At 45.7% G+C, this 23,217-nt stretch overlaps 1 long non-coding RNA gene across 1 annotated transcript in view; it reads left to right on the top strand.

Annotated features, from left to right (window-relative positions):
- Positions 1 to 23,217, top strand: part of LOC124723236 — a 130,854-nt gene that overhangs the window by 55,171 nt on the left and 52,466 nt on the right. Inside the window, exon 2 of the long non-coding RNA XR_007006551.1 lies at positions 15,681 to 15,797. This is a non-coding gene — a long non-coding RNA (uncharacterized LOC124723236). The remainder of the gene's footprint in view (positions 1 to 15,680; positions 15,798 to 23,217) is intronic.

The following is a 23,217-nucleotide window of genomic DNA, read 5'->3' as shown; positions in this document are numbered from 1 at the left end:
ATTCGCAAATGATTGTGTGAATGTAGACTGATCAGCCAGAACATTATGACCACCAATCTAATAGGCGGTATGTCCACCTCTGGCACGGATAACAGCGGTCACGCATCGCGGTATGGAAGCAATGAGGCCTTTAATTAACTTTTTATACCTGGGATTCACAGTCATGTAGAACTTTATAAACGACATCATATTTACGCCAGTGACTGTAACACTTTCTTTATTTCACGATTGCAATTTCGGGCTCAGGCCATTATCAAGTGCTTAAAGCCACAAAAATCTGCACTTGATAATGGCCTAAGGCCGAAATAGCAATCGTGAAATGAAGAAAGTGTTAGAGTCACTGGCGTTAATATGATATCTTTTACTATGAGGCCTCGGTAGGTCGCTAGAGAGAGTTGGCACCACATCTGCACACACAAGTCATTTAATTATCGTAAATTCCGGTGAGGGGGACGATGAGCTCTGACGCCACGTTCAATCACATCCCAGATGCGTTCCCTCGGGTTCAGATCTGGCTAGTTTGGGGCCAGAACATCAATTAGAACCCGCCACTGTGTTCCTCGAACCACTCCACCACACTCCTGCCCTTGTGACACGGCGCACTACCTTGTTGAAAAATGCCACTGCCATCGGGACACATGATCATTATGAAAGGGTGTAAACGGTCTGGAAGTAGTGTACGATACTCTTTGACCATCACGGTGCCTTGCACGAGCTCCACTGGACCCGTGGATGCCCACTTGAATGTTCCCCAGAGGATATTGGGTGTCGGCCGCGGTGGCCGAGCAGTTCCAGGCGCTTCAGTCTGGAACCGCGCGACTGCTACGGTCGCAGGTTCGAATATGTCCTTAGGTTTAAGTAGTTCTAAGTTCTAGGGGACTGATGACCTCCGATGTTAAGTCCCATAGTGCTCAGAGCCATTTGAATCATTTGAGCATAATGGAGCCGCCGCCAGCTTGCCTCCGTCGCGCAGGTTTCCCTGGAAGACGACAGATTTGCGTCCTTCCATCGGCATGACGAAGAAGGTATTTGGATTCGTCAGACCATTTAACGCTCTGCCACTGCGCCAACGTCCAGTACCGATGGTCACGTGCCCATTTCAGTCGTAGTTGCCGATGTTGCGGTGTTTACTTTGGCATACTCGTACGCGCGGGTCGTCGGCTGCGGAGGCCCATAGTTAGGAGTGTTCGGTGCATTGTGCGTTTAGACAAGTTTGTACTCTGCCCAACATTAGTCTGATGTTAGCTCCACCACAGTTCGCCTGCTGTCCTGTTTTACCTGTCTGCTCAGCCTGCGACATCCGACATCTGTAATGTGGGGTGGTTGCCCAAGCCCAAGACGTCTTGACCTTGATTTCACCACGTGTTAAAGACAATCACCACAGCACTCCTCGAACGCCCGACAATTCGTGAAGTTTCCGATATGCTCGTGCCGAGCTTACGGGCCATTATAATCTGACCTCGGTCAAACTCAGGTAGACCGGGCTCCTTCCCAATTATATACAGGGCCAGAACACTCACTGATACAACAAGCACCGTGCGTGTGCCTGACTAGAAGTCACTCCTCGCCAGGTGCACTGCTATCGCCTGGACCGCTTTATATTGCTAGTAGGTCGGTGGTCATAATGTTCTGGCTGATATGTGTATAGCTAGCGCTGACCATTTTTGTGAGTGGTTTCAAAAAATGGTTCAAATGGCTCTGAGCACTATGGGACTCAACTGCTGAGGTCATTAGTCCCCTAGAACTTAGAACTAGTTAAACCTAACTAACCTAAGGACATCACAAACATCCATGCCCGAGGCAGGATTCGAACCTGCGACCGTAGCGGTCTTGCGGTTCCAGACTGCAGCGCCTTTAACCGCACGGACACTTCGGCCGGCTGAGTGGTTTCAATTTATATTTCTACTCGTATTATACATATCCAGACCCAGGATATTATCGCATAGGACACACGAATGTAAGTCCAGAATGTAAGCTGCCTGTCCTTTTGAAGATCAAAATCAGCAATCATGTACAGAGCAGGAGTCTCTGGTCCTTTTGTGCACGAAGGTCACTAATACGTAATTTCCAGATCAGTTTATTTTCGATATCTACATCTAGAACTGTAGTATAGTCTGGTTGACTTATTGCCTTTCCCTAGTTGTCAAAGTTACAGAACTACATAAGACTGTTAGTAGTAACAAATCTGTGTGGTAATGTGCGATGTGAACTGTGTTTCTTACAGGTTCAGTTGTAGTCCGTTGTAGAAAGCGCGTCATTCGTTTTAGTGATAATTACATTTACTATTTCTGCTGTTGATGCATCTCTGATGGACGTGATTTTGGTGCTCGTGTCGGCAAAATAGGGAATTATTTCAATTTTTAATATAAAATGTTATTTAACTATCGTTTATTAGCTGCAGTGCACACACTAATGTTGTTTGTTGTTTAGTTTTCATAAACAGCTAAGACAACACTAATAATTTAATTACAAAACTACATACAATTGATTTCTGAGCCTCACATCATTTTTGCGCATTGTCAATTTAATGTTTCTATTCCTAATGTTTCTCTGGAGTAGACTAACTGAGAATACACGTGAAATAGCACTGACAAAGAATTTTCAGGGTGATAGGTATCTCGGTATCCACCACTCTTTTTAAGGCAACTGAAACCTGCTGATTCAAACAATTTTTCTCTGTTGTTCCCGTTCTTTTGATATGTGACGTCAGCCATTTGTACACTCTAAGAGAGAGAGAGAAAAAAAAGAAATGCGACACACTACGAAGGAATTATCCGTATGGGACGGAAATCGGTGGATGTGATATACGTGTACAGACAAACAGATGTTTACAGTTTCAAAACAATTAGATGATTTACTCAAGAGAGCAAGTCGATTACACGTTATGAAGGCAGTTGTTCAATCTGTAATTGATTGAAAGAGTTGTTGGATGTCCCCATGACAGATATCGTGCCAAATTCTGTCCAACTGGCGCTTTAGATCGTCAAAAATCCCGAACTGGTTGGAGGGCACTGCCCATAATGCTCCAAACGTTCTCAATTGGGGAGCGATTCGGATCCTTCCTGGCCAACGTGAGTTTGACAAGCAGCAGAAACTCTCACCGCGTGTAGGCGGGCATTATGTTGCTGAAATGTAAGCCCAGGATGACTTTCCACGAAAGGCAACAAAACGGGGCGTGGAATATCGTCGACGTGCCGCTGTGCTGTAAAGCCGCCGCGGATGGCAACCAAAGGGGTTATGGGTCCTGCTATGAAATACAAACCATAACAGAGGTTGGTATGCTACCGCTGACTGGGGCGCCTCCAGTCACGTCTCCGATTAACGAAGCCGGACACATCACTAAAGTTGGGATATCAACCTGACTGTCGCCCGCCATACAGACCGACACCCAGGAACGACTCGTTTCGTTGTCATCAGCGACATCCTTACAGCACAGCGGTACGTCGACGATATTCCACGCCCCATTTTGTTGCCCTTCACGGCAAGCCACCCCGGGCTTACATCCCATCAAGATAATGCCCGCCAGCACACGGCGACAGTACATACTGCCAAACCCTACCTTGGCCAACAAGACTGCCGTATCACTCCCCAGTTGAGAACTTTGAAGCGTTATGGACAGGGTCCTCCAACCATCTCGGGATGTTGACTGTTTATCAAGTCAGTTGAACATAATTGGCACGACATCCATCGGTAGGACACCCAACAACTCTATCAATCAAAGCCGAGCCGAATAACTGCTTACAGAGGCCTAGAGGTGGACCAACGCGTCACTGACTTGCTCAATTTGTGAAGATCTTTGTCTCGAATAAATCGTAAAACTTCTCTCAAACTGTAACCATTCGTTGTCTGTATATGTACATCACATCTACTGATTTTTTGCCGCGTTCGTATAATTCCCTCGCGGTGCGTCGCTTTTTTATCCTACCGTGTATGTACATAACAGTACATCCAGGCAAATGATTCAAAAGCACTAAACACACTAGATCATTGATTACTACAGGGACTACTAATTCACTTGGCCTTAGATATAATACACATATAAAATACGTACATATTTGTGTGGAGTATAACTTCTTAGTCCGCAGCTCGTGGTCGTGCGGTAGCGTTCTCGCTTCCCACGCCCGGGTTCCCGGGTTCGATTCCCGGCGTGGTCAGGGATTTTCTCTGCCTCGTGATGACTGGGTGTTGTGTGATGTCCTTAGGTTAGTTAGGTTTAAGTAGTTCTAAGTTCTAGGGGACTCATGACCATAGATGTAAAGTCCCATAGTGCTCAGAGCCATATAACTTCTTAATTGAAGGTGCATGTCGTTGTAATTTCTTGGCTGTAGGTTTGCATTTTGCATGTCGTCCTGAAGCGTGCACTCTATCGACAATGATACCATGGCTCCATCGCAGAATTGTTCTGACGAAAACCTTCACCGTGTCCTTCGTTGAATGAGAGTAGGTTCTCGGAGAAGAAGTCAAGATATGAATAGAGGAGATTTTTGCACAACATTCACGTTCGTCAACAGATTTGCAATTGCTAAGGAAGTCAGATATGACTGACTTGAATCCATGTCTATGATCACTACTCAGTAAATCTTGCAGCTGTCAGGAATGATCCTCCTCATTTGTAGACCATAAATAAACATTCTTCCGTATTCGCATAATTCAACTCCGTAAACTTCAGACAGGTACCGAAAAGCGTCAGACGTTCTTTGTGGAGACACTCAATATACTCCACATTCTGTGTAGAGGTACTCAGCGTAGACCGTACTTCAACATACACTTCTACGTAATAGGCTTGCTCCCATGAAAGGACATCTCAGAAATTAATTGAACCACTGCCATCCAGTGCAGGAACTTTTGAAAAACGGAATGGACCAACTTTTTTAATCTGTAAGACTGTCATCTCCAAACGGCACTGAGCAATACACGTGTTTCGTTCACTAAATGGACGGATGATGTACTTGGTTAATCCAAGCGAAATGATGCTTCTAAGTACTGTAGCCTTAATAGAAGTACTCTACTCACATCTGTTTCTGACACCTCACACAAGTTCCGTAAATGAAGATCACATTACTAAAAGAAGACTCGAGTTTTGTCTTAGGCGAAGCCAAACTAATGAGTTACACCTCGTAATACGTAAGGCATTAAATAATGCACACACTCGGTACTGCCTCTACACTGAACTTTTCTCATTATTCCTTTTCTACCAGCGCATACGCTTTAGGTAACAGCAGTGACGAAAAAACTGTAGACCTTCGAGCTTACACGGAAGTTTATTGACGGTGGCTCTCTACATCTACATCTACGTAATTACTCTGCCATTGGCAGAGGGTTCAATGAACCACCTTCATGCTGTCTCTCTACCGTTCCACTCTCGAACGGCACGCGGGAAAAACGATCACTTAAATTTTTCCGTGCGAGCCCCGAGCTCTCTTATTTTATAGTAGGTGGGTGCCAACAGAATATTTTCGCAATCGGAGAAGAAAACTGGTGATTGAAATTTCATGAGAAGATCCCGTCGCAACGAAAAATGCCTTTGTTTTAATGATTGCCACTCCAATTCACGTTTCATGTCTGTGAACTGTCTCCCTTGTTTCGCGATAATACATAACGAGCTGCCCTTCTTTGTACTTTTTCGATGTCATCCGTCAGTCCCACCCGATGCGTATCCCACACCGCACAGCAGTACTCCAGAATAGGGCGGACAAAAGTAGTGTAAGCAGTCTCTTTGATAGACCTGTTGCACCTTCTAAGTGTTCTGCCAATGGATCGCAGTCTTTCGTTTGCTCTACCCACAATATTATCTATGTGATCGTTCCAATTTAGGTTATTTTTAATTGTAATCCTTAACTATTTAATTGAATTTACAACCATCAGATTTGTGTGACTTATCACCTAATCGAAATTTAGCTGATTTCTTTTAGTACTCATGTGAATAACTCGCACTTTTCTTTATTCAGGGTCAATTGCCACTTTTCGCACCATACAGATATCTTATCTAAATCATTTTGCAAGTCGTTTTGATCATCTGATGACTTTACAAGACGATAAATGACAGTATCATCTGCAAACAATCTAAGATGACTACTCAGATTGTCTCCTATGTCGTTAATATGGATCAGGAACAATAGGGGGCCTATAACACTTCCTTGGGGAACGCCGGATATTACTTCTGTTTTACTCGATGACTTTCCGTCTATTACTACGAACTGTGACCTTTCTGACAGGAAGTCACGAATCCAGTCGCACAACTGAGGCGATACTCCGTAGGCACGCAGTTTGATTAGAAGACGCTTGTGAGGAACGGTGTCGAAAGCCTTCTGGAAATCTAAAAATATGGAATCAATTTGACATCCCCTGTCGATAGCACTTATTACTTCATGGGTATAAAGAGCTAGTTGTGTTTCACAAGAACGATATTTTCTGAATGCGTGCTGACTATATGTCAATAAATTGTTTTCTTCCAGGTACTTTATAATGTTCGAATACAGTGTATGTTCTAAAACCCTACTGCAAATCGATGTTAGTGATATATGCCTGAAATTCAGCGGATTACTCCTACTTCCCTTTTTGGGTATTGGTGTGACTTGAGAAATTTTCCAGTCTTTAGGTACGTATCTTTCTGTGAGCGAGTGGTTGTATATAACTGCTAAATATGAAGGAGAGGAACCTGACTGGTATACAATCTGGACCGGAGGCCTTGCCTTTATTAAGTGATTTAAGCTGCTTTGTTACACCGAGGGTATCTACTTCTATGTTTCTCATCTTGGCAGTTGTTCTTGATTGGAATTCAGGAATATTTACTTCGTCTTCTTAGTTGAAGGAGTTTCGGAAAACCGTGTTTAATAACGCTGCTTTAGTGGCACTGTCATCAGTGACTTCACCGTTGTTATCGCGCAGTGAAGGTATTGATTGTGTCTTGCCACTGGTGTGCTTTATGTATGACCTGACCAGAATCTCTTTGGGTTTTCTGCCAGATTTCGAGACAGAATTTCGTTGTGGAAATTATTAAAAGCATCTGGCATTAAAGTACGCACCATATTTCGAACTTCTGTAAAACTTTGCCAATCTTGGGCATTTTGCGTTCTTTTAATTTTGGCATGCTTTTTTCGTTGCTTCTGCAACAACGATCTGACCCGTTTTGTGTATCATGGGGGATCAGTACCATCACTTACTAATTTATGTGGTGTATATCTCTCAATTGTTGTTGATACTATCTCTTTGAAAACATTCCACAACTTTTCTACAGTTACATGATCAGATCAGAAGGAGTGAAGACTGTCTCTTAAAAAGGCGTTAATAGCATTTTTATCAGCTTTTTAAAATAGATATACTTTGCGTTTCTTTTTGATGGTTGTAGGTGTTACGGTATTCAGCCTAGCAGCAACTGCCTTGTGGTCGCAAATCCCTGTAATCGTCACAACACTCACTATTTGTCTAGGATTGTTTCTTGCTAAAAGGTCAAATATGTTTTCGCAACCATTTACGCTTGGAGTGGGCTCATGGAATAGTTGTTCAAAATAATTTTCTGAGAAAGCATTCAGTATAATTTCGGATGATGATTTATGCTTGCCGCCAGCTTTAAACGTATAATTTTTGCAGCATATCGAGGGTAGGTTGAAGTCACCACCGACTATAATTGTATGAGCGGGGTACTTATTTGAAATGAGACTCAAGTTTTCTTTGAACTGTTTAGCAACCACGTCTTTTGAGTCGGGGGTCGGTAAAACGATCCAATTAATAGTTCAGTCCGATTGTCAGGTATAACCTTTACCCATACTGTTTCAGGTGAACTATCTACCTCAATTTCGCTACAAGGCAAACTACCTCTAACAGCAATAAATACTCCACTGTATTTAATCTATCCTTTCTGAACACTGTTAGATCGTTTGATAAAATTTAGGCTGAACTTATTTCCGGCTTTAGCCAGCTCTCTGTACCTACAGCTATTTTAGCTTCAGTGCTTTCTATTGGGGCTTGGAGCTCTGGTTCTTTCCCAACACAGCTACGATAATTTACAACTATAATACCAATCGTTTCTGCAACTACCTTACTGTGTTTTACCTGCCCACTTTCTGACGGACGCCCCTTCTGTGGTTCCCTGAGACCCTCTAACCTAAAAAACCGCCCAGTCCCTTCCACACAGCCCCGCTACCCGTGTAGCCGCCTCCTGTGTGTAGTGGACTCCTGACCTATTAAGCGGAACCTGGAAACCCACCACCCGATGGCGCAATTCAAGGAATCTGCAGCCTACACGGTTACAGAACCGCCTGAGCCTCTGATTCAGACTCTCCACATAGCTCTGCACCAAAGGACCACAGTCGGTTCTGTCGACGATGCTGCAGATGGTGAGTTCCACCTTAATCTCGGAAGCAAGACTGGCAGTCTTTACCATTTCCGCTAGCCGCCCGTAACCAGACAGAATCTGCTCCGATCCAAAGCGACACACGCCATTGGCACCGTCATGAGCCACCATCTGCAGTTGGCTGCACCCCGTACTCGTCATGGCATCCGGAAGCAGCCTTTCCACTTCCGGAATGACTCCTCTCGGAATGCACACAGAGTGCACACTGGCTTCTTTCCTCTCCTTGGCAGCCATGTTCCTAAGGGGCCCAATTACGCGCCTAACGTTGGAGCTCCAAACTACCAGCAAACCCACCCTCTGTGAATGCGCAGAGCATGCGGGCCGAGAAGCTTCCTCTGGAACGGGGTGGACGACTGCATCCGGCCCAGAGACATCGTCAGCCACAGATAACGCCAGAAACCTGGTCGTCAAACGAACCGGGGAGGCCCTACGATCGGCCCCTCGGAAAGTTTTTCGCTGCCTGCCAGACTTTGGGATGATCTCCCACTCGACCATGGGTGAGTGGTCAACCTCAGTGCAGGCAGTTCCTGGACACGTCACAGCAGTGGACCGATCGGAGCACACGTGGGACGTGTTCGACGTCCCTCGCATCCTCGCGTCCGATCCCCCACAGTGACGCCCCCTGGCAGCAGCCTCAAGATGTGTGACGGAAGCCAACGCAACCTGAAACTGTGAGCGAAGGGTCGCCAGCTCAGCTCGCAACTGTACACAACCATCACAGTTGCTATCCATTACTGCACTCCTCCTGTTTGAAGCTCTCCCGCGTAACACCACCAAAACAATTAGGAAGCAAATACAATTACCACCAAGACCCTAGGTACTACTCGCAACGTGCCGCGCGGTAGCTTCCGAAGAAACAAGAAGAAAAATTTTAGACAGTCACGAAACATTATTACGCTGATTACGTGTGAACTAGTAAGCAGCCGCGAGTGATGTATTTTACGTTAATTTTTTTACCAACTTGTGTCACGTTAGCTTGTCATCAATCATTAATGCTATATCGATTTAACTTACATTCGAAGATGAAAATATCATTCTGAAAGTGGTAACAGCGTAAACAAGCCATAAAAAGTAAGACGCCGTCGTTTCACTCCGCCTGCACTAATCAGCCATCAGAGTCACTGGTTTTCTAACTACTTGCTATGTGATAACATGACGCACGCAGCACTGTACTTTGCAGGCTCAGCAACACTGAGGGATTCAGCAATCTCAAAAGGCTGCTGTTATATATTGACGATAAATTACTTGCGCATTGTTAAGCTTAAAGCTGTTGGAAGCCAGCCAGGGCACTCCAAGATAAGAAATCAGAGACACAATGCAGAGAGCAGGCAAAGTGTTAGCGTTTAGGTTACCGGAGGTGAAGAATAACGCCCTGCGTGTTGCAGATGCTCTGAGCAGTTGTCCCAGGGAAGAAGTTTCACTTCAGAGAATTAACTGATAACTCCATCCACCGTCTAGACGCTGTTGTAAAGCGTCACAGTAGAAGATGGTGACAAAAAGGCAAATCGCAGCAGACGCAGCAAACTTGATACTTGCACGTAAGAATCGCAACGTCAGTGGGTTTACACAGGTTACAGTGCTACACCGCGGTCCCCACTCGAGAGGGGCCTCCGGGTGCATCAAGTGATGTAAAACACTGGTGTTGCTAGCCATAGTAGGAAGGAGAAGTGGCGTTTAGCTTTCAACTTCCAAACTTGGGGTTTGTTAGTGTAAAGGCAAGAAATGTCCCTACCTACCGGGTAGGAGAAGGAGAAGAATGTGAATGTGGTTGGTCACAGGCGCCCAACTCTTACTTCACTGACTTCTGTTGTGGAACAAGTTGCACCCTTTGCTTTTCCTAACGTCCAGAATTAGCTTTCAGGTAGTAGTTAGTCTGTTTGTAAATAAATAGTGTTAATCAGATCTGTGAGTTCCTGCGGGCACATTGTATCGAATCCCAAAAACCGTGCCTCTCGTTGGTGGCGTTGCCAATGTTCGGCACTGAAGCAAGCAATCAACCTGCCTTCACTGGAAATTCGTCTTTCTGCATTTGCTCCTAACTGATCGGAAACTGCAATTTGACATGTAATCCCTTGTCTTTCCTCTATCCTGTATTAGGACACCACACTATAGACAACAACTGAAGCGACATTATCTTCTCCAAGGAAATTAACCAGTTCTAACGGCTAGAAACGAATAAAAATGAGTCTTTTGTGTCACCCATCTACGTCATTTATCCGTAAAACTCAATATTTGCATACAGTCGGTGTTTGAAGTTGACAAATCGAAATCGAGCAGAAGCACAGGACGCTGAACAAACAATACTTTGTAACAGACAATTGTGACCAGCACATTCATAAGTCGTAAAAGAGGTGCAATTAGGCAAAATGGTTCAAATGGCTCTGAGCACTATGGGACTTAACATCTATGGTCATCAGTCCCCTAGAACGTAGAACTACTTAAACCTAACTAACCTAAGGACAGCACACAACACCCAGCCATCACGAGGCAGAGAAAATCCCTGACCCCGCCGGGAATCGAACCCGGGAACCCGGGCGTGGGAAGCGAGAACGCTACCGCACGACCACGAGATGCGGGCTTAGGCAAAAAATCGAAATATTTGCTCGAAACAATATGCTGTTGCAACTACATGGTGTATCAAATAATACGTTACAAGTCGTGGCGGCTGGTATTAGTCGAATACAATATTATTGCATCTGGGGGTCAGGGCACTTCTATCGGCTTAGCGTGAGTTTTTATCTTGACGTTGCACGAGGACACAGTGAACCACCTTCTAGTACACACACAGCTGACCTGGAAGCATTGACAATGAGATGCGTTTTTCTTAGTCACTTGTTTACTGTCAGGTTCCGATAGCGACCACGGGAGTCCAAGTCAGTACTGGAGCTACGTACGAGTTCCTACCCAAAATATCCGAGAATTTCGTTGTAAAAATCAGAAAACTATACTCAGCTCCAATGTCCTCCGTCACCTAGAAAGTAGCCACCTCGAGCATATATGCAATGATCCCAGCGTTGTCCCCACTTTTGGAAGCATTCCAGGGTGAAGGGTGTTCAGGACCCGCTCGATTCCACTTGAATGTCTTCAGTCGAGTCAAGACGTCGCCCTTTCAACGAATTTTCATCTTCGGTAGCAAGTAGATCTCGCACGGGGCTAGGTATGGCGGGTAGGGAGGTTGGTGCACCGTTGCCGTTTTGTTTTTGGCCAGGAGTCCTTCACAATGAGCGAGGTGTGTGCGGGTGCGATGTCATGGTGCACCAACCACTCTTTCTTTTCCACAACTCTGGCCGTTTGCGGTGAACATTTCAACTCAGTCGCCTCAAAGTAAAACTGCACATTCACAGTCTGACAGGTGGAACAAACTCCTTAGGCGCAATTCCTCGAATGCCGAGAAAAAGATCACCATTCATGTTGCTGCCAACTTGTCGAGCTCTTTTCGGCCTTGGAGACTTCATGACTGGTGCTTCGTTTCAGGGCCATAACCGAAGACCCAAAATTCATCACATGTTATGATTCTGGAGAAGAATTTTGTACACTTTAGAACTCTTGGTTGCAGCTCTGTGCATCCATCAATCTTGAGATTTCGTTGGCCGATCCTGGGAAGGCAAGGGACAAACTTCGCTGCAGTTCGTCTCATGTTTATTTCACCAGCTAGAATTCGTTGACATTTACTGTACGACAGCCCTAGTCTGTTACAAGCATCGTGAATCGTCTGCCTTTGGTCTTCGTGAATCATATCGTACACTTTCCTGATCATTTTTAGTGTTATGCATGTTGATGATCGATCAGAATGTTTGTCATCTTCGACAGATTCTCGGCCTTCATTGAAGCGCTTGAACCACTCAAATGTTGTTCTTAACTCAGTGCACTCTTACTGAGTGCCTCTGTCAGTATGCAGTGGGTTTCAGCTACAGTTTTCTTCTACTTGAAACATAATTTGATGCAATTCTGTTGCTCCTTCACGTAATCCATTTCGCAGTTCGCAGAAGCACTGAAACATATGCTGACACTAACCACTACAAGTCATAACTGCATTCGCCAAAGGTGACAACTTTGTGCTGCAGCAGTTAATACGTGTACCTTGAGACATCTAGCAGCAGACTGTCGTCCTGCTAGTGGTTTGAACAGTACAATGAAATTCTTGCGTATTTTGGGCAGCACCGTATATTTTCTGACACACTCTGCAGTGTTGCCAGATCTCCTCCACCGTCTCCCCCTCCCCCACATCCATCCAACACTTAGCGCACTCTGCATTGTTGCCAAGTATCTGCCAAGATCACTCCCCCCCTTCACACCCTCCAAGGTCACATGATGACATCTCACAAGATGGCAGTGGGAAAAAGATGGAGGCGGAAAAAAGATGGTGGCAGACTGCCGCGTCACACACATAATGGCGGTAGACGAGAGATTCGTGCAATTGCGCATTTTAGGAAAAAAATGGTCATGCGTTATTCTGCTGGAATTGAATGAAAGTTTCATTCTGACGAAGTTTTTACGATACGAATTTCACCAAGGAAAAAGAAGTTACTACGAAAAACAATGCCATTAATATTCTCATGAGAGAAAGTTAGGCACAAAACGATACGAGGAGTTGTTGCAGGGTAAGAGGAGGAAACATGTTTATTTGATGGGCGCCAAGCCCACGCCCTGATAGCGGATAGCTTGCCGCGCAGCTGCAGCTGCCGTCCTTTCCCCCCGCTCCACCAGAGGGCCGGGCCACGTGAGCCTCTCTCCGCTCGACACTCCCTGCTCGCAGCCACCCCAGCTGCGACGTATTGACGCGCCGCGCTGACGTTCCGCTTCCGACAGCAGAACATGTTTCCCAAATCACGATACTTGTAGCTGTGATCAGATGTGCCACCCATTCGTGTCGGAACACTTCACTTTACACCTTCCCTTTACTAATCAAAGTCACGAAAAAGAAACTGGTTCACAAGGCTCGAAAATAATGCAACGTACCAGAAAACGTGCCAGAGAAATGCAGGTGTACTCCCACAGCAGGCCGGTGTATAGCACACCTGCACCTCCCTTTACGAATCTTACACACGAAGATCAACAATTAGGTGACAGTAGTCGTGGGATACCTCCTAATATCGTGTCGGACTTCCATTTGCCCGGCGTAGTGCAGCAATTCGACGTGGCACGGACTCGACAAGTCGTTTGATGTCCATTGCAGAAATACTGAGCCTTGCTGCGAACGTGTTCCCAATACAGGATTTTGTGCACGAACAGACCTCTCGATTATGTTTCATAAATGCTCGATGGAATTCAGGTTGGGCGATCTGCGTGGCCAAATCTGTTGTGGGTTGGCAGGAGAGCCAACATCGTGTTACTAGAGGAAGCCGAAAAGCACGCGTTTTAGCTCACGCAGGCTGGCGTGAGGTCTGGAACAGGACAAGGAAATTAGAATTTAGAAAAAACGGACGTAGCTGGTAGAATACTTAACTTTAATCCATTAATGATGAGCGTCGCTCTTGACTGTACGTGATTCAGTATCAATAGTAACTGGTAATGGCGCCTTGCTAGGTCGTAGCAAATGACGTAGCTGAAGACTATGCTAACTATCGTCTCGGCAAATGAGAGCGTATTTTGTCAGTGAACCATCGTTAGCAAAGTCGGTTGTACAACTGGGGCGAGTGCTAGGAAGTCTCTCTAGACCTGCCGTGTGGCCACTGATAGTGGCGACACGCGGGTCCGACGTATACTAACGGACCGCGGCCGATTTAAAGGCTACCACCTAGCAAGTGTGGTGTCTGCCGGTGACACCACAAAATCATTCGCTCGAATTGTCCAGAATGTTCTTGAAACAACCCGCGAAAAATTGTGGTCCCTTGACATGGCACATTACCATCCATCAAATTGCCATCTTAGTTTGGGAACATGAAGACCGTGAAAGGCTGAAAATCGTGTCCAGGTAGCCGAAGATAATCATTTCCAGTCAGTGATTGGTTCTGTTGGACCGGAGCACTCAGTCCGTTCCACGTAAACACTGGCCGCACGATTATGGAGCCACCACCAGCATGCACAGTGATTTATTGACAGCCTGGCTTCGCGGGGTCTGCGCCACACTCTAACCCTGCCATCAGCTCTTACCAACTGAAATCTGGACGAGAGTCCACGCAAGAACTGACTTGCTGTTAGCAAAGGCATTCGCGTCGGTTGTCTGCTACGTAACCCATTAAAATCAAATTTCGCATCTATGTCCGAACGCATTCGTTCGTCGCACGCCTCACATTGATTTCTGTGGTTATTTCACGTAGTGTTGCTCGTCTGTTAGCAGTGACAACCTTACGCAAACCCGTCTCTAATGACCTCGATGTCGATGGGACGTTAAACACTAATCTCCTCCTCCTCCTCCTTACGCAAACGCCGCTGCTCTCGGTCGTTAAGTGAAGACCGTCGGCTACTGCGTTATCTGTGGTAACAGGTAATAACTGTAAGTGTGTTTTCTCGATACACTCTTGACACTGTGGACCTCGGGATATTTAATTCTCAAACGATTTCCGAAATGAAACGTCCTCTGCGTCTAGTACCAACCACCATTCCGCGTTCAGAGTCTGTTAATCCCCGTCGTGCGGCCATAATCACGCCGGAAATCTTTTCAATGAATCACCTGAGTACAAGCGACATCGTCGCGAATGCACTGCCCTTTTATACCTTGTGTAACCGATTCTACTGCCGTCTGTATATGTGCATATCGCTATACCCATCACTTCTGCCCCCTAAATGTTTTACAAAAATGCTGATTATCTACTTTGTTAGAAAAACGGGAAAGATATTTTTTGCCTGACGTTTTTCTATACTGCCCTAAAGGTGGAACACCTACTGGCATCTATCCTACATTAAAATGAACCGATGTTTCACCCAGATGTGTCAGCAGGGTCGTAGGGATTGTAGTCATTCGCTGTAGGAGTATAAAGCTTCCTAGAAAATTTTTGCCTGTTGGAATTTTCCATGTATCCCAGCTGTGGCAGCACCTGCCTATTGCTTTTCGAATATTTTCCAGGGATTTTTGTATGAACCTGGTAGATCCTTTCATCTCATTGGCTGGTATATATCCTCTTCCTCACTTCTGATTTGTCAGTACTGCGTATAAATATCCTAACTCTGCCAGTTGAAAACCATCCTAGTTTTGGTCTCTGAACTTGTAACATATACTCTGAAAAGATCATCATCATCGTCAGCTTGCGGTAGCTCATGTCAACCAAGATGGTGACGCTAGGTGGACATGTTTGTTCGACAAAGCTAAAGGTATGAATTATGTGGTGCACTTGTGCTTGTCCGTGAATATCGATGTAATCTAATGAATTCGGATTGGTTGTTGTAGGTGATATTGATGGCCTGCTGTATGGTGATGCTACGATGGAGATGATATTGGAGATTATTGCAGAAGATCATGTGGATATGATTGAGCTAAGTCAGCCGCAGGCATATAACTTTCCACGTAAGTATCGACTTTTTTCCTCGCATCAGTTTGTGATCAAATGTAACCATCCATTACTATGCAACTAATGCATCTCCGTGACAGAATGTTTGAAACACGCCAGCCAGCTGCAGATATACATCACAATGTGTCCCACTAACCGATCCCATCTTTTAATCAAGTTCAGTAACAAATCTCTTTTCTCCCCAAATATAGACTATATAACCCTTTCATGCCCTGCATCTCCAACAACTTTCGTCTGGTTTCTGAAAAAGTTGTAAATAGCTCTTCGCTCCCTGTGTTTTATCCCTATCAGCTTCAAGATTTTAAAGTCTGTATGCAAATAGCACAAACATAGTGCCGCTTTTCCTCAACCTACCTTCTAACAGAAGTCGTAAGGTCAGTATTGCCTCACGTGCTCCCACATTTATCCTGAATCCAAACTGGTATTTCACGATGTAGGCTTCTAATCGGTTTCCATTCCTTTGTAACCAATTTTGCAACCGCAGCTTTTTAAAATGATAGGTTAGTAATATTCACAACTGTTTTCTTAGGAATTTGAATTATTACATTCTTCCTGAAGTCCGTCTCATGGATCTTGCACATCAGATGGAAAAGATTTATCATAGCGGTCTCTCCCCAGGAAAGGGACACGTATTTTTGGTATGTGATAAAGGTCTTAACTCTTTTTTGATCGGAGGATTGACATAAGTATGATTTTCTTAAAAACAGAATGATATACTTTTTTTGCAGCTACCGAAAGCTCTTGAAAGTACAATTACAGTCACATAATGCTTGTTAATTGTGAGGTTGATCTTCTTCGCAAAAGAAACCGAGAAATTATCTAAATTGAAGGGCAAGTTGACCTGAATCGGCTATTGCGTTGTAAAGAGGCTCATGCAAGGCTACGTTAGAATATGAAGCCTTTCGACTGTTTACGTGTCTGTATTGCAGGAACTGGGTCGTGTATCGGCGGACCATTTCTGCTCCAACACTCCTTGCATTCAGACATGTACGCCAATGAGGAGAAGTTAGACATGACACAGCGGATACCAAAGAAATACTGTCGAAACGTTAGAGTGGTAAAGGGATGTCTATCCTGATTTTAGGTGTATGTCGTAGCAGACACTTGCACGAATTATTAAGTCACTAGTGGAAACCCCGGCCGGGGTGGCCGAGCGGTTCTAGGCGCTACAGTCTGGAACCGCGCGACCGCTACGTTCGCAGGTTCGAATCCTGCCTCAGGCATGGATGTGTGTGATGTCCTTAGGTTAGTTAGGTTTAAGTAGTTCTAAGTTCTAGGGGACTGATGACCTCAGAAGTTAAGTCCCATAGTGCTCACAGTCATTTTGAGCCACTAGTGGAAACAAACAAAATATGGCTCTGAGCACTATGGGACTTAACTTCTAAGGTCATCAGTCCCCTAGAACTTAGAACTGCTTAAACCTAACCAACCTAAGGACATCACACACACCCATGCCCGAGGCATTTATCCTACAAAATGACGTTTTGCCATTCGTGCAACCAGGTTTGTCGTTGAGTACACCATCGCAGGCGCTCCTGTCTGTGATGTAGTGTCAAGGGTAACCGCAGCCATGGTCTCCGAGCTGATAGTCCATGCTGCTGCAAACGTCGTCGAACTGTTCGTGGCCGGCCGTAGTGGTCGTGCGGTTCTAGGCGATACAGTCTGGAGCCGAGCGGCCGCTACGGTCGCAGGTTCGAATCCTGCCTCGGGCATGGATGTGTGTGATGTCCTTAGGTTAGTTAGGTTTAAGTAGTTCTAAGTTCTAGGCGACTGATGACCTCAGAAGTTAAGTCGCATAGTGCTCAGCGCCATTTGAACCATTTGAACTGTTCGTGCAGATGGTTGTTGTCTAGCAAACCCATCTGTTGACTCAGGGTCGCGCGGTTCCAGACTGTAGCGCCTAGAACCTCTCGGCCACTCCGGCCGGCGGAAACAAACAGTTTCGACATCAGAGGACAGGGACGAAGACTGCAAAGACAGTGTACACGAAGCAACTGTTCTGGTTATGACATATGGTGGAAAGAGACGTACTGCCAAGGAATGTGGGATGAGCCAGACGAATGACATTTGCATCTTGCATCAACATAAAATGCACCCTTATCATCTGTCACTACACCAGGAAATCGGAAGACTTGATTTACATGATAGTCACTACAGGGCAGCTGAAAATCCTTCAGGCATAACAACAACGACTGTGGTGCGGTGTCATAGGAAATTCCGTTTAGGGACCATACTTCATCCCACGTGCGTTAAATGGTAATACGTATGCATACGTTCTTGCTAGGATTCTACCTGCTTTTCTAAAAGAGCTATCATACTACGGCTGCCATGGTATCACGCACATATGAATGGAAAGTTTCCCCACCGTTGGGTAGGATGGATTGCTGTAATACAGAGGCTGGCCAGGTCCCTGATTTGGCTCCTCTTGATTCCTTTCTATGGGGAGCACTGGAAGATGTAATGTAACATGGAACCCCAAATATTTCATATGATATTCGTCTTCGAAACGTTTTAGCATGAAACGGCATATCGACCAATGTACTTTGATTTTTTCATCTATCTCTCGGAAGAAGACTGCAAATCAGCCCTGCAGTCGATAGCAAACAAGTCGAGCACATGCTTAAGTACAGTGTAAAATTATATTTCCTTAAGAAAAGTATTTATTTTGTAGATGACATGTCGTCAGCCATTCTGAATAAAATGTTATTTTATTTACAGTGTATTCCGTATAATTACTATTTCGAGCAGTATCTACACTCCTGGAAATGGAAAAAAGAACACATTGACACCGGTGTGTCAGACCCACCATACTTGCTCCGGACACTGCGAGAGGGCTGTACAAGCAATGATCAGGCGCACGGCACAGCGGACACACCAGGAACCGCGGTGTTGGCCGTCGAATGGCGCTAGCTGCGCAGCATTTGTGCACCGCCGCCGTCAGTGTCAGCCAGTTTGCCGTGGCATACGGAGCTCCATCGCAGTCTTTAACACTGGTAGCATGCCGCGACAGCGTGGACGTGAACCGTATGTGCAGCTGACGGACTTTGAGCGAGGGCGTATAGTGGGCATGCTTGAGGCCGGATGGACGTACCGCCGAATTGCTCAACACGTGGGGCGTGAGGTCTCCACAGTACATCGATGTTGTCGCCAGTGGTCGGCGGAAGGTGCACGTGCCCAACGACCTGGGACTGGACCGCAGCGACGCACGGATGCACGCCAAGACCGTAGGATCCTACGCAGTGCCGTAGGGGACCGCACCGCCACTTCCCAGCAAATTAGGGACACTGTTGCTCCTGGGGTATCGGCGAGGACCATTCGCAACCGTCTCCATGAAGCTGGGCTACGGTCCCGCACACCGTTAGGCCGTCTTCCGCTCACGCCCCAACATCGTGCAGCCCGCCTCCAGTGGTGTCGCGACAGGCGTGAATGGAGGGGCGAATGGAGACGTGTCGTCTTCAGCGATGAGAGTCGCTTCTGCCTTGGTGCTAATGATGGTCGTATGCGTGTTTGGCGCCGTGCAGGTGAGCGCCACAATCAGGACTGCATACGACCGAGGCACACAGGGCCAACACCCGGCATCATGGTGTGGGGAGCGATCTCCTACACTGGCCGTACACCACTGGTGATCGTCGAGGGGACACTGAATAGTGCACGGTACATCCAAACCGTCATCGAACCCATCGTTCTACCATTCCTAGACCGGCAAGGGAACTTGCTGTTCCAACAGGACAATGCACGTCCGCATGTATCCCGTGCCACCCAACGTGCTCTAGAAGGTGTAAGTCAACTACCCTGGCCAGCAAGATCTCCGGATCTGTCCCCCATTGAGCATGTTTGGGACTGAATGAAGCGTCGTCTCACGCGGTCTGCACGTCCAGCACGAACGCTGGTCCAACTGAGGCGTCAGGTGGAAATGGCATGGCAAGCCGTTCCACAGGACTACATCCAGCATCTCTACGAACGTCTCCATGGGAGAATAGCAGCCTGCATTGCTGCGAAAGGTGGATATTCACTGTACTAGTGCCGACATTGTGCATGCTCTGTTGCCTGTGTCTATGTGCCTGTGGTTCTGTCAGTGTGATCATGTGATGTATCTGACCCCAGGAATGTGTCGATAAAATTTCCCCTTCCTGGGACAATGAATTCACGGTGTTCTTATTTCAATTTCCAGGAGTGTATATACACAGACATTTGTTCGACAGCAAGGGTTTTACCTTTAAGAAGCATTCGGGCAAAGACAGGCCAAGAAGTATTCTTTTTTAATCTATTAATTTTAATACAGTAGTTTATTCTTTTCGTGAATAAGGCCCTTTATCATTATAAAGTGAGAACCCTCATCGCATCTTTTTCAGCTTTCACAGGTAAGCAGCAACGGAGAGGGTTTATGTGGTGTCACCGCCAGACACCACACTTGCTAGGTGGTAGCCTTTAAATCGGCCGCGGTCCGTTAGTATACGTCGGACCCGTGTGTCGCCACTGTCAGTGATTGCAGACCGAGCACCGCCACACGGCAGGTCTAGAGAGACTTCCTAGCACTCGCCCCAGTTGTACAGCCGACTTTGCTAGCGATGGTTCACTGACAAATTACGCTCTCATTTGCCGAGATTATAGTTAGCATAGCCTTCAGCTACGTCATTTGCTACGACCTAGCAAGGCGCCATTATCAACTGCTATTTATCTTGTGATGCGTGTACCGTCAGACCGGTGTTCACCAATTATGGATTAAAGTTAAGTATTCCAGAAGCTACGTACTATTTTTGCTACTATAAAGACCTTGTCATTTTCCAGACCTCACGCCATCCTGCGTGAGCTTAAACGCGTGCCCTTCGGCCTACCGTCCTCGTGGATTGGCTGTCTTGCCAGTCCACAACAGTTTAAATAAAACAACAACTCACAAATGCGACAACATGTCACAAATGCAGAATTTTTGTAAGTCACACATGACACGAATATTTCCGGAGTCCCGACAATTGTTGAAGTATCTAGTGCGAAGGCATGCCGCCCAAGTTAACCCATTACCTGAAAACTGTTCTTAAGATTCCCTGAAGGTAACTGTTCCTTCTCTCGGGTAACACGAACTAACATTTCATGTCGTCCGCTGGCTACCATCTGGCCCCTGGGTGCCCCACCAGGGCTGCACAGCGCGACCGCAAGTAGGTCTGCACCAGTGGTCTACAGTCTGTCTCCAAAATGGTTAAAATGGCTTTGAGCACTATGGGGCTTAACATCTGAGGTCATCAGTCCCCTAGAACTCAGAACTACTTAAACCTAACTAACCTAAGGACATCACACACATCCATGCCCGAGGCAGGATTCGAACCTGCGACCGTAGCGGTCGCGGGGTTCATTTCTTTCTGGTCCGAACAGTATCAGACAACATATATTACATCGAATAATTTCATATAAATAATATACTTCCGCACAGCGCGGTATTAAAGAAATAATTAACAACTAGAGTGCATGGAAGACTGATGATTAAAGTATCATGCTGGATTCATTGATTGTGTTCATATAGATGACGTGAAAATCTGATCCTGTTATGCGCTAAATCTATGTTATAACGTTATACTACACACTTTGACAGTTACAATATTGCAATGCCTGTGTAGCTGCAGTGTTCCTTGGGACATGCATGCATCTCCGAAGGAACACTGTATCTTTCTTCTTAACGACCCAGGCTGTGCAACACTATATTTATCCGTCAATGCCGGGCAGCGACTTTCAATTAAAATGTCCTCCCCTGTAAGGAAATTACGTTATGTTTGTCGGAGTACAGATTGTTACTCACGAACGGCGACATGAATAAGGGTGTGGCTGCCCTCGAGTCGTGCACGGATAGCGAAAGCGCTGAAGACGACCGCTCGCGTAGAGCGAGAAATCCGGGTTCGAGTCCCGGTCTGGCACAGATTTTCACTGTCGCCATTCCCTTATACAACTGACAGTTGTTCGTATTCGCAACTGGGGAATACATTTCGTGTAGTTTGATCCTGGCTGTATAACGTTCACGACAGATAGCTAGAGTGCAACGCTGCGGTCTGATACAGTGTCTGTCCAGATCAGGCGTTGAGATATCACAGATATTATTTCAATAGAAGTATTACGACTGTTTTATGATTCTGGTGTACTCACAAGGAACCCCTTGAATGTGAGGTCCTAACTTCAGTCTTTAGTAAGGCTCATTTGAATGTGTTGCGTTAAATATTACGACAGGAAAAGTATTAGCTGCTAATGACTCACCATTTGTGTCCGCAAGGTACAGAGATCAACCTTCTATGGGATGTATGTATTACACTTCACAAAATGGACATCGTCGACATTCGAGAAATGTTCAAAACAAACCATTAACTTGCACCGTGAACACCGAATGAAAAATGGCGAGCCACAGTGACCACAAACTTTCGCACCATGGAGATCGAAGGCGAACTGCTCTGGAGTTGCAAACTGCGCATGACGTTCAGCTAGGTGTCCACTCTTAAATAACGCATATAACATCATATTGGCTTGAAACGGGGTGAAAAGAACTGATGGAATTTGATGGCATGCAACTGAATGCGAAAAAGTGTGTCATGGAGCTTATCGTGAAAGTGGTTATCCTTTAAGGCGTAGCTGCAAATAGGGCGAAAATATATTTTAAAGGCACGGAATAAAACAAACATAGAGAGGTTGAATTAACCCACCGGTTCCAGGTGCTATGAACTCAATGCCACACACTTTTCGGGAGGGATAATTTGCTCTAAGGAAATATGATTGTTACACGCAGACCAGGAATCAAGCTAAGGCAAGTTATTTTGACCAGCTATTGGCCAAAAGCTGTGTTCTACATCTACATCTACATCTACATGGATACTCGGCAAATCACATTTAAGTGCCTGGCACAGGGTTCATCGAACCACCTTCACAATTCTCTATTATTCCAATCTCGTGTAGCGCGCGGAAATAATGAACACATATATCTTTCCGTACGAGCTCTGATTTCCATTATTTTATCATTGTGATCGTTCCTCCCTATGTAAGCCGGTGCCAAAAAAATATTTTCTCATTCGGAGGAGAAAGTTGGTGATTGGAATTTCGTGAGAAGATTGCGTCGCAACGAAAAACTCCTTTCTTTTAATGATTTCCATCCCAAATCCTGTATCATTTTTGTGACACTCTCTCCCATATTTCGCGATAATACAAAACGTGCTGCCTTTCTTTGAACTTTTTCGATGTACTCAGTCAGTCCTATCTGATAAAGATCCCACACAACGCAACAGTATTCTAAAAGAGGACGGACAAGCGTAGTGTAGGCAGTCTCTAGGCACGTCTGTTACATTTTCTAAGTGTCCTGCCAATGAAACGCAGTCTTTGGTTAGCCTTCCCCACAACATTTTGTATGTGTTCCTTCCAATTTAAATTGTTCGTAATTGTAATACCTAG

The sequence above is a fragment of the Schistocerca piceifrons genome, chromosome X, assembly GCF_021461385.2.
Source record: "Schistocerca piceifrons isolate TAMUIC-IGC-003096 chromosome X, iqSchPice1.1, whole genome shotgun sequence".
Classification (NCBI taxonomy): domain Eukaryota; kingdom Metazoa; phylum Arthropoda; class Insecta; order Orthoptera; family Acrididae; genus Schistocerca; species Schistocerca piceifrons.
This window is presented reverse-complemented; position numbering and strand designations above follow the sequence as displayed.